The sequence below is a fragment of the Lissotriton vulgaris genome, chromosome 9 (genome assembly GCF_964263255.1).
Source record: "Lissotriton vulgaris chromosome 9, aLisVul1.2, whole genome shotgun sequence".
NCBI lineage: Eukaryota > Metazoa > Chordata > Amphibia > Caudata > Salamandridae > Lissotriton > Lissotriton vulgaris.
This window is the reverse complement of record NC_141697.1, coordinates 962,707,674-962,719,690: the sequence shown is the minus strand read 5'-3', so window position 1 is coordinate 962,719,690 and position 12,017 is coordinate 962,707,674. Positions and strand designations below refer to the sequence as shown.

Genomic DNA, 12,017 nt, shown 5'->3' with positions numbered 1-12,017 from the left:
ATGGATGTCGGCAGTTAAAGCCTCCGAAAACAAGTGGAGTGGTGTTCAGCTCGTTTTCCCTGCCACCATGTGATATCAGCTCCTCACCGGCAGACCGTGTGATGGGGGCCGATACTGTGTTACATGGTGGCACCAGGTGAGTTGACAGGTATACAAACCAAGAATGCATTTGAGAGGGTGTCACAACACAAGCATCTTCGCTAAAGCTACACCAGGCCCTACCCACCTGAGCCTTGTAGTTCTCCTGGGGTACTCATGACTACTGTCACGAACAACACAACAGCCTGGAGTCCAAGCGCTGGGATAACTTTTTAGGTTTCGCCTGGCGTCCGCTGCGCAGCAGCGCTCGCGCAGGCGAAATCTTTTGAGAAGCAGTATGTGGCTTTGTCCCGCCTCTCTCTTCCATTGGCTAGCTCCATAAATGGAGGCTAGCCATTGGAAGAGAGATATGTCCGTCATTGTCCGAGGCGATTCTTGGGCGTTCCGGTGATTTTTTCCCTCTCCGCCCCTTTTAAAACGTCATGCAGCGGTGGGAGGATGTTTCTTTTTTTTCCCCGTGATGTTTTGGTCTTTTTCGAAGTGTCTTTTGCCGGAGTGGGCTGCGAGATTTAAGTTGCCAGGAAGTTGTTTCTATTTGCGATCAGGTAAGCAGCATTTTGTTCATAATTTTCTTTTCCCTTTGTACGTTTAACCCGTCTCATGTCGTCTCCCTGTTTGTACGTGTACCCCGTCTCATGTCGTCTCCCTGTTTGTTTTACGTCTTTGCGCGTCTCGTTGCTGTCGTCTCTACATGCCCCGTGTTCTACATGTTTAGCTTTCCACAGTATCTTTTCCCTTTGTACGTGTACCCCGTCTCATGTCATCTCCCTGTTTGTACGTGTACCCCGTCTTATGTCGTCTCCCTGTTTGTTTTACATCTTTGCGTGTCTCGTTTTGCCTTTGTAGCTCCTCGCGTTTCCTTTTCATGTGCCGCTCCCGTTCAAGCTGCTCGCCGTAGTGGGCTCGATAGAACTCGAAGTCGAAGATTGCCTTGGTGGGAGTGAGGCGGGACGAGTACGTGCTCTCTGTCCTCTTGGGTGTGGGAGATCCATCCACCTTCCCCTTTGGTTTCTCCGCCGCCCGCACATCCTCTTGGCTTAGTATTCCTCGGTCGTACTTCTTGCGCAGGGTGACGCTGCCCAGTATGAGGTAGGCCTCGCTAATCTCGGTGAAGCGCTGCGCTGCTGCCTCGTCGCCATTGTTGCGGTCCGGGTGGTAGCGGAACGACTGGCAGTAGTAGGCTGTCTTGATCTGGGACTGAGTGGCTGAGCCGGGGACACCAAGGATATCGTAGTAGGAGGTCGGGCTGCGGAAGAGCAGTGGCTTCGGGGAGCCATTGTTCCTTCCAGCTCCGTTAGTCGTAGAGTAGACCCTGGTGAAAGAGTTCTGGTGGCCGACAGCAGAGAGCCGCCCCCTGGTGCTTGCTGAAAGCCCGTAACTCGTGAAGGGTGCAATGGTAAACTCCCTGAAAGCAACTGTCAGGTGTGTTGGGTGGACGGCAGCGCCCACAACCGTCTCTGTGGAGTCGCCGATCACGCGGTTCATTCTGGCTGTGCTGGAGCTTGGAAGTGAGGATGACAAAGGCCAGTGATTGGTTGAGGCCGCACGACTAAGAAGTTGCAAATAGAGTACCCTCAGGGCATCTTGCTTACCAATGACTCCCTCCTGCCCTTTCCAATGTCTTGGGCCACTTCCCCCTACTTTAAGGCTCAGTGCCACTTGCTGGTGCTTACGGGCCACTCCCTCAACCCATTCTCCCATACATCCTGTTGCCTGCCCTAATGACTTCACATCCTGACTAGATGAAGAGTGATCTTTTTCCAGGTTGGCGGCCCCAGACTGCAGCTCTTGAAATTCTGTTAGCAACCCCAATAAAAGATTCTCCTCCTGCCCTACCTCTTTGGCCACTGACAGGACTTTGCATTAGACTCCGCCCCAGTTCCCGGGCAGCACCTTGTTCAACCCTAATACTCCTGTGTGGTGTTCCCGGGGCCCCTTCACGCAGACAACTTGGTTCCAAGGCGCCGGGACCCACAACAACCTCCGGCCGACCTCCGCCATTATTCTCGAGCGGCCGGCATGCAGCACCGGACACACCCACCAATCACAGAGCGAGTAACAAACAGGAAACATACGAGCTCCAGCTGCAGCCAATCATGATGAAGTAAGAAACAAATCTCGCGCAGCGCGAGCCAACCATAATGGAAAACGCTAGACAGGCTGTAGGGGCTGTTTGTCACGGCTTGCTTCCCTGCCCCCTCGCTGTGCTTGCTTCCCTGTCCCGCTCGCTGTGCTTGCTCTCCTGAGTGTGTGTGTGGCTCTGGGTGGGTGTGTGTGGCTCTGGGTGGGTGTGTGTGGTTCTGGGTGGGTGTGTGTGGGTCTGGGTGTGTGGCTCTGGGTGGGTGTGTGTGGCTCTGGGTGGGTGTGTGTGGCTCTGTGTGGGTGTGTGTGGCTCTGGGTGGGTGTGTGGCTCTGTGTGTTTGTGTGTGTGTGGCTCTGGGTGTGTGTGTGTTTGTGTGGCTCTGGATGTGTGTGTGTGTGTCTGGGTGTGTGTGTGGCTCTGGGTGAGTGTGTGTGGCTCTGGGTGAGTGTGTGTGGCTCTGGGTGGGTGTGTGTGGCTCTGGGTGGGTGGGTGGCTTTGTGTGTGTGTGTCTCTGGGTGTGTGTGTGTCTCTGGGTGTGTGTGTGGCTCTGGGTGTGTGTGTGTGGCTCTGGGTGTGTGTCTGGCTCTGGGTGTGTGTCTGGCTCTGGGTGGGTGTCTGGCTCTGGGTGTGTGTCTGGCTCTGGGTGTGTGTCTGGCTCTGGGTGTGTGTCTGGCTCTGGGTGTGTGTGTGTGGCTCTGGGTGGGTGTGTGTCTGGCTCTGGGTGTGTGTGTGGCTCTGGGTGTGTGTGTGGCTCTGGGTGTGTGTGTGTGGCTCTGGGTGTGCGTGTGTGTGTGTGTGTGTGTGGCTCTGTGTGTGTGGCTCTGGGTGTGTGTGTGTGTGTGTGTGGCTGGCTCTGGGTGTGTGTGGCTGGCTCTGGGTGTGTGTGTGTGGCTCTGGGTGTGTGTGTGTGGTAGCAATTGCTGTCTGCTGAGCTCGTCCGTAGGGTACAATAGGTCTCACATTTGCAAGAGATTAAGCTAATGGCAATGTAAATGACAATGCCATTTATTTATCTGTTTTCAAAACCAACACATAAATACAAATGTTGTCACTTACAATGCCAATAGCTCTAACTTTTCCAAAGGCGAATCCATTGCATTGTAAATGCTTGTTTTCTTTTTGTGACAGAGCTGGATCAGTAAAAGTATGAACAAGTGGCAGTTATTTTAAAACAGGATTCAAATTATGTTGGAAAATTACTGAAAATCAGAGCAAACCTAGGGCCACATGTATCAAAGTACCATTTTGCAATCCCTAAATAGCAAATTTTAGGTAATCGCTATTTGGGTAATGCAAAATGGTATGAAGGAAAATAGCAATCCCTAGTAGCGGTTCCTACAGTCGCAATTAGGGAATTGCTATTAGGAAATGCAACTTCACTTGTTCCTATAGGTCTAAAGGCCCACAGGTGCGAATGGTTTTGCATTACCTAATTTGCGATTACCTAATTGGTAATTGCAAATTAGGAAATACAAAAATAAGGGTGCCAGTGGGCGTAAGGTCCGCCTGAAGCACCCCAAAAATAAACGTGCACCTGTAAAGCGCACACAGGTCCAAGGTGTGCGCTACATGACACTTTGAAAATGCATTTTTCGTGCATTTTCCAAAATTGCATATGGTTACCATAGATTTGGAGACTATGGTGATAGCATTTCCTAAATGCCCGGTATGTATTTAGGAAATATAGGAAATTCTCTGTCTCTGTGGTTGGAGTATCACAAATTGTGATTTCTTATTTGGAGTCACAACTTTAGGGAGACACAAAAAAGTGTGATGACCTAAAATGCACAGCCAAAGCCTTTAATACTTCTTGCAAGGCTATTTTGCATTCACAAACGGTCAAATTGTGTGATTTGCACTATTTGCGAATGTAAAATAAGTTGATACATGTGGCCCCCCAGTGCTTACATCCTGGATTCCATCATGCTCCTCTCCTGTTCAGGTACTCTAGTCTTTTGACTATCATTTCTCCTCATTGGTCTACGAAGGGACTGGTCAGACCTGTCTTTAGTTATGTGTTGATCATGAGACTGTTTTGTGCATGTCTGCATCTTTCTTTCTCTTTATACTTTCTCAGTGCGATTAATCTCCATCTCTCAACTACCCAAAATAGATACTTTGTTTGTATTCTGCTTCATGTGACTCTTTCCCTTCAGTCTCACAAACTTGACTCATGATTGTATATTCATCTCTTTCTCCCTCACCACCTATGTGATGATAATTATATTACACTCTTTTCTTTTTGTAGGTTACGCCAGCAGACAGTGCTTGCACTGTCGATGACGACATCTCTTGTAGACTTAAAAGCGTAAAGGGGGTTTAGAGCCCAACCATTACTTACTATTGGAAATATATATATATATATATATATATATATATATATATATATATATATATATATATATATATATATATATATATATATATCCATTTTGTGTGTGTGTAAAATACACACACACACACACACATTTGCATTAGCTATGGTAGGACCTTCACCCCGAGTCCCGCGTCCCTCCACCCAATTCACTCTCGCCTCAACTGGGAACAGCCACCACCTCCTGCACTGCCTGAAGAAAACATAAGTCGAACTTTAGAGGCCCCAGTGGAAATTAGAACATAGGTTTGAATTCTGCTTTTTAGGATGACAAAAACCGAGACAAGCATTTCATTTCTTTTTTTTAATAGCGTCTTGACACCGGGACAGTTTTCTGAAAGCTGGGACTGTCTGATCGCCCTAACATCCATACAGCCAAAAATATGCCACACGAACTGTTTCCTCGACAACCCCATCTCTGCACGGTCCATACTGAGGGAGCGGAGTGACTCATTAACTCGGGAATCCAATGCGGCGTGACGTCGTAAAGTTAATGCCGCCTTCTCTGCGTTTTCTCCTCGCGCAGGCCTATTCCTCTGGTAATGACAATAAGCTTTCAATTTTAAAAACAGACTTAGCGATTAGAGGAGTATGGTACCTGTAAGTGGTACCAGCTGCAGCAAGGCGGGAAAATGAGCGTAAAAAGGCCCTGCTGCAACTCGCATCAAATACTCGTTCTGAGAAGGCGGTGGGCGGACTATGATCAGCGAGCAAACACGGATCTCTCTTGCTGCACCAGGTCAGGATGACCCTGGACTTCCGGAGAATACAAGCGCGTTTTCAATTTTACTGTTTTAATCGGGTAGTAGTCTCTACCTAGCCTATACCTCCCCCTGGTGCCAGTATTGCCACAATTACAAAGCATTACTATGTTTTACTGTGATTTTCCATCACCGTGTGGTAAAAAATACCAGTGCCACTGGAATTATGCGATTATGCGTCCGTGGCGATTTTCGCATAATTATACATTTGCCACAGAATCGTTCAACTGTCGCATAATCTGCAGATTTGAACCCATTTTTTTTTTGTTTCTATCACATACGGTTCAAAAGTTACAAAAAATGCAGGCACGTGTGTTGCCCCTTGGTGGAAAGCCCTTTGGAAAGATCGAATGGTCAACTTTCTGTTGCTTATTGCTAAATGTGGGTGTTAAATTGGTACTAATGGGGGCAGCCAATGCCCAGACCGCGCTACCAAAATTAACAAGCATTTGCAATGCAACGGTCTCGCCTTTGCAAAAGTTAGAGCTATTGGCATTGTAAATGACACATTTTTTATTTATGTGTTGGTTTTGAAAACAGATAAATAAATGTAATTGTCATTTACAATGCCAACAGCGTAATCTCTCGCAAATGCGAGACCTATTGCATTTGCACCCACACACACACACACACAGAGAGCCACACACACACACACAGAGCCACACATACACACACACACAGATGTGGTGGTGGATGTGGTGGTGGTGGATGTGGTGGTGGTGGATGCAGTGGGGGGGTGGATGTGGTGGTGGTGGATGTGGTGGTGGATGTGGTGGATGCGATGGTGGATGTGGTGGTGGTGGTGGATGTGGTGGTGGCGGATGTGGTGGTGGATGTGGTGGTGGTGGATGTAGTAGTGGTGGTGGATGTAGTAGTGGTGGTGGATGTTGTGGTGGTGGTGAATGTGGTGGATGTGGTGGTGGGGGATGTGGTGGTGGTGGATGTGGTGATGGTGGATTTGGTGGTGGATTTGGAGGTGATGGTGGATGTGGTGGTGGTGGTGGATGTGGTGGTGGTGGATGTGGTGGTGGTGGATGTGGATAGGGTGGTGAATGTGGTGGTGGATGTGGTGGTGGATGTGGTGGTGGATGTGGTAGTGGTGGATGCAGTGCTGGATGTGGTGGTGGTGGATGTGATGGATGTGGTGGTGGATGTGGTGGTAGTGGATGAGGTGGTGGATGTGGTGGTGGATGTGGTGGGGTGGATGTGGTGGGGTGGTGGATGTGGTGGTGGGGGGTGTAGTGGTGGTGGTGGATGTAGTGGTGGTGGTGGATGTAGTGGTGGTAGATGTGGTGGTGGTGGTGGTGGATGTGGTGGATGTGGATGTGGTGGTGGATGTGGTGGATGTGGTGGTGGTGGTTGTGGTGGTGGATGTGGTGGTGGGTGTGGTGGCGGTGGGCTAATCCTCGTTTGTAGAAAAAGCACAATGTTTTTTGTTGTAGAACCCTCGCCCACTAGGGTTATCCCTATAAAGAAAAGAACTAAATTAGAAAAGGATTTTGTGGAATATGTGTGTGGAAAGAGAGACGGGCTGAGCGGCCGTCTCGCTTCCATCAGGCACATGTTCGTCACGCTCTGGAATGTGGAATTCCCGGGTGGAATGTCATAATTTGAATACTGGATTGTGACGATCTCTCTGGAGCAGCGTTAATCAGAAGGGGGGCTCAGTGATGTAAGTCATTACCCTTTAAACTTTGAGGGCGCGGGAGTGAGGAGGGGGCCAAGAATTGATTGCAGTATCTTAACTAAAATATTGTTGGAGGAGGAGAGCTTTCAGGTCAGTTTTGAGAGTAGCTGGTTCTGCGAAAATTTGGAGCGAGGTGAGTTCCAATTTCTGGTTGTGCTACCAGAGAAGGATTGTGCCATGAGTGGTTCCATTTTAACGGAAGGGGGTTCAAGCAGCATTGCTGTGTCTCGATTTGTACAATTGTAGGATTTTGTGGAAAGGTAGTGTGTGAAATACAGTGATACAAGGTATCTACAGAGTCTGCACGCTGAAAGGGCTGCAAGGCATGTCTCAAAGGAGTTCCGGGAAATGTAAGAGCTGCACACACTGAAGAGCTGCAATCGGGAACGTATGTAGTGAAGGGGCGAAGCAGGGCATGTCGTGGAATGCACACAGGGGACACAGGATGCACGCCTTGGTCTGCACATTGTGAGGGCGTAGGAAAGGAACATGCTTGTACCAAAACGGTTCAGGGAATATGCAAGGTTGGCCCTGCACGCTGAAGAGGCTGCATGGGGAAGTTAGAGTATGTTGTGAAGAGGTGTAGATGACTTTGCATGCACTAAGGGAGTTGCAGAGAAAGGGTCTATGCAAGATTTAGCTGGGTGCGCAGAGTTTGCCATGGATTGCAAATTGAGGGCGCTGCTGGTTTCAATAAGCGTAGTTAAAGGGTTACAGCAAGGCAGGCCACGAGCTGGATGTACACTAAAGGGGCGCACACACTGCACAGCAGGGCGCCGGCTAGATCAGTGATGGCAGCGAGGACCCAGGCAGGGCAGGAGGAGGGGGGAGGAGGCTGCACACATTCCCAGCCAGCCTGCCCGGGCGCTGCTGTCTGGTCAACCGCACACCCCCAGGGCAGTGGCTCGCGAGCACAAGACATAGAGGGTGCGTGGCGCTTGCAGCGGGTGGCGCGCACCGGTGGGACACTGGGGAGACTGGAGCGCGAGCGAGAGGTCAAACAAGCACAATTACATTGTCTGGCCGAGCGCGAGGCGAGCAGGCCCAGGACTCGGACGGCGAGCGCGGGGACAGGAACTGCTGAAGGAGGAATTACGTGAGGACAACGCGAGGGGAGCTTCACATCCGAGCACCACGGATAGGAAACCCTGTTGACCGCGGGGTGCAGACTGCTGTCTGTGGTTGTTGTGACTTTGCCTGTGCTTGCCTGTGTGAGTTTATTAAGTCATGTTCAACTCGAAATGCTGTAAGGTATTTAGATTTTTTCAGTGTTACGGAACCAGAGAATGCGTCATATACAACAGAGACGGGGTTGATAATAGTCTAGTGATGTATTAAAAACAAGCGCTCGAGCGCTCGCCATTTGCCTCTAAGCCCCGTCCTCTTCAGATTGGTGGGCGTGTTTTCTAGGATGTAAACAACAATCAAAAACACGCCCCCCAGTCTGAAAAGGACGGGGCTTACAAACAAATGGTTCTTCTTTCTATCTAAGACCCGTCCTTTTCAGACTGGGGGGCGTGTTTTTGACTGAGAACGTAACTAGGTAGAAAGAATGTCAAAAACACGCTCCCCAATCCGAAAAGGACGGGGCTTGGATCCAAAGAATGACGTCACTGGGACCTCTTCTCCAATGGCTGGCCAACGTTTAGGAGGCCAGCCAATGGAGAAGAGGGGCGGGGCTTAACCTTGCTACTCTGAGTCATTGAATCTCGCCAGCGAGACTGTGCATGTGTGCAGCCTACGCTAGCCGAGACCTAAAAATGACAACGAAATTAAGTAATACTATTAGAAAATGTGCCGCATTATATTGCATAATTTGCCTTTTCTTGCCACATAATTTACTCAAGCCTGCCACATAATTTGCCCTCTCCTGTCGCATAAATTCAGTGGCCCTGTGTAAGACCCATTAACAGTGGCAGCACATCTGCTATTGCGGAGGAGCATCGCCCCACTGCTTTTAAGCAGTGCAAATAAAGGAAACATAAAATGATAATAACTTTGAGTTATTATTATTTTATGTTTCTGTGTTGCTGGGCTGGTGGGGCTGCTCTGCTCTCTGAGCAGGGCAGGGGAGGAGTGGTTTCCCACTCCTAAGTTCACATGACTGTTTAGCTGACCCTCTGGGACCGGCCAAACAGTCATGCACACTTTCCCTGTTCTCCACGCAGGCTGCATTACAGCCTGCGTGGAGAACATGCAGAGGCCCCCATTCTCTGATTGAGCGTTGAACCATGATGCTCAAACCAATCACAACGCTGCATTGCAGTGTTGTGATCTGTCTGGGGAGCCTGGGGGCTTACCAACCACAACGCTGCATTCTGAAAAGGAAGGTGGTGAGGTATTACCAGCGCATAGCCCAAGTAGCATATAGTATTAGAAAGATTATTTTGAAGTGGCGTCAAGGGAACCAAAGACAGCTACCACCCACCGCTGTCAGAAGACAACAATTGCAAAGTAATTGTTGTCACAATAGAACAAACATGGAGGATTCCCTGAGCACAAAAGGACATGTATCTGTGAATATTACAGATAATATCTGTTCAAAAAGTCAGTGTCCATATCTGTGCATCCAAAGTATGATAAGTCCTTATTTTTATTTTCACAGTCCATAGATAATCATGAAGACTTGTGGGTACAGCAGTACAGTCTCGATACAGAACACAACAGCCAAACGCCAACACGTGTTTCGTCAAGGGACATTACCCAATGACTTCTTCAGGGCTGTAACAATAAATTTATACCCAATTATAATCCCCATACAGTGGGGAGCCAAGTCACAACGCAAAATACCTCCACCAAAAGATCATGAGGTTTGCTAAACAAAGAAAAAGTCACTCCAAGGAAAAGACGAAAAAACGATGAGTGGGAAAAGGATACCTAAAATCACCAAGATTATAAAAAAAAAAAAACGTGCCAGTATAAAAGACACACCATGATAAAGGAAAAAAGAGAGTCACAAACAACCAGATAAGGAAATCATTTCAAGATCAACAAATATAGTCAGACCATTAAGTGTAAATAGTGAGATGGCTAAGAAAGTGAGATATGGCTATATATTACAAAACCCAAGTGATGAATACCTATATCTCACATGAAATGAACAATAACTCACCCTAAAAAAAGGTTCTCACTCTTTGTATCATATAATCAGGCTCATATCAAGGACCTTTGTCATATAATTCTCTATAAAAAATTAAGAAATAATCCAAGTCATTTGTATTTGTATGTCGTTTTATATAGTTGGTTCTAAGGCAAACACAAAATTTAACTTAGTAATTAGACTCTCTTACCACTCAATAAGTATTTAAACTGTCCAAATGATCAATATCTTCCTTAGTGTACAGTTATTGGTAAATAATACCAGGCAATATCAGCCTGCGTTCTGTGGAACCATCATAAGTATCTGAAAAATGAAACCGAGTAAGGAGGTCTGTCAATATCCCAAAAAAAACTCATCACACCGTATATTTTTGCACTACTATTTACATAAGACACTGATTGACATTCCATGTCCAACTAACGACTATATGTATTTACCACATCATAGTCGCAATAGCTAACGTAGACAATACCCCCGATAATACGATCATCACAATGTAATAAGTGCTCGGCATCCCTCATTGTTTAAAATCAACCCGGTTCCCCGAGCAACCGCGCGTCACGTCAGACAGACGACTTCTATTATTAAGGCATTGTCGCTATCGCCGAAGTGTCAACAGTACCCCCACCTCAGCTACACTCGACCATCCACTAATGCGACTCACCACCGGTTCCCCGAGCCCACCGCGCATCCGATCCTCTTTCCAATACGGCGTGTAACACCAGCGCCATATTGGATCGGTAATTTATGTTAGAACTATGGGAGATATCGAGAACGGACTTCACTGGTATTGAAATAGCCAGAGCTTCACATAACACGAACGGTTCCAATGGTAAAGGCTATGATAATATTGACAAATATATCGTTTTAAAAGTTACTACAATCAATTAATAATGTAGTAAAATATAAATAACGCAAGATCAAGGTCAAATTAATAACAGACCATATTAACAACATGCCGAATATAACAGGCCAGCTGCTCCATACCGCGGGCGCCATTTTGTAATGGTCTAATTACCGTTGTATAACTACATAATAATGTGTATTATTTGACTTAAGTTACTATTTTATTAAATTACCGCTACCTATGTACAAGTCAGGTTGCTCGGTATAAGTTTAATACTAAAACTGCAGAATAATGAAATATTAAGAACGAAAGAAAGGTTGAGACAAACAACAAAAGGAGGTGAAGGGATGAAAAGAAAACCCCATAACCAGAGTAAGGAAAGGAGTGTCAGAAATATAGCCAAAAAATTAAATGAGAACATATTAAAAACTCTATATACCATATACATATACAAGGTAATTCTGACCACAGATTTCAGCATTGCACATTTTTGGTAAAATTTGAAGAAAACATATACACATTTAAGTCCTTTCTTTAAAGAGACAAGGAAAACATTGAACTACTATAACTCTTCATGCAAGCTTGTTATGACAGTAAAGACCGAAGAGAAATACAATGGGTTTGATCATCTTCCCAAGAAATATTGTAATTCTGAATCAATGTTAATTCCCTGCTCAACTGCACGTAATTTGAGTATCCAACGTGCTTCACATTGTCTTAAACGTAATTCTCTATTCCCTCCTCTAACATCACTCGGTATGCTCTCAATACCGTGAAAGGAAAATGATTTACTGCTTCCCTGGCTAGGGCATTCACATGCATGAATTGCTAAAGGGTAACGCCCATCCACATTCTTCAATGCTCTAAAATGTTCAGCTATACGTTCCCTGAGACATCTTATCGTACTACCTATGTAAATCATGGAGCATCTACATTTAATAATGTAGACAACATACTTAGTACCACAGTCAATATGTTGGTAGATTTTATAGACTGGTGAGTTATTATATTGAAATTCCTTGATACCCTGTTCCGCTAGTCTGCACATACTACATCTGCCACATTT

At 46.7% G+C, this 12,017-nt stretch overlaps 1 protein-coding gene and 1 pseudogene across 3 annotated transcripts in view; both read right to left on the bottom strand.

Annotated features, from left to right (window-relative positions):
• HEMK1 (HemK methyltransferase 1, mitochondrial release factors N(5)-glutamine) overlaps window positions 1-12,017 on the bottom strand; it is a 332,911-nt gene that overhangs the window by 184,936 nt on the left and 135,958 nt on the right. The window lies entirely within an intron of this gene.
• On the bottom strand, window positions 582-2,100 carry LOC147692620 (uncharacterized; annotated as a pseudogene). The gene has a single exon (XR_015300056.1). The product of XR_015300056.1 is annotated as an uncharacterized LOC147692620 (transcript).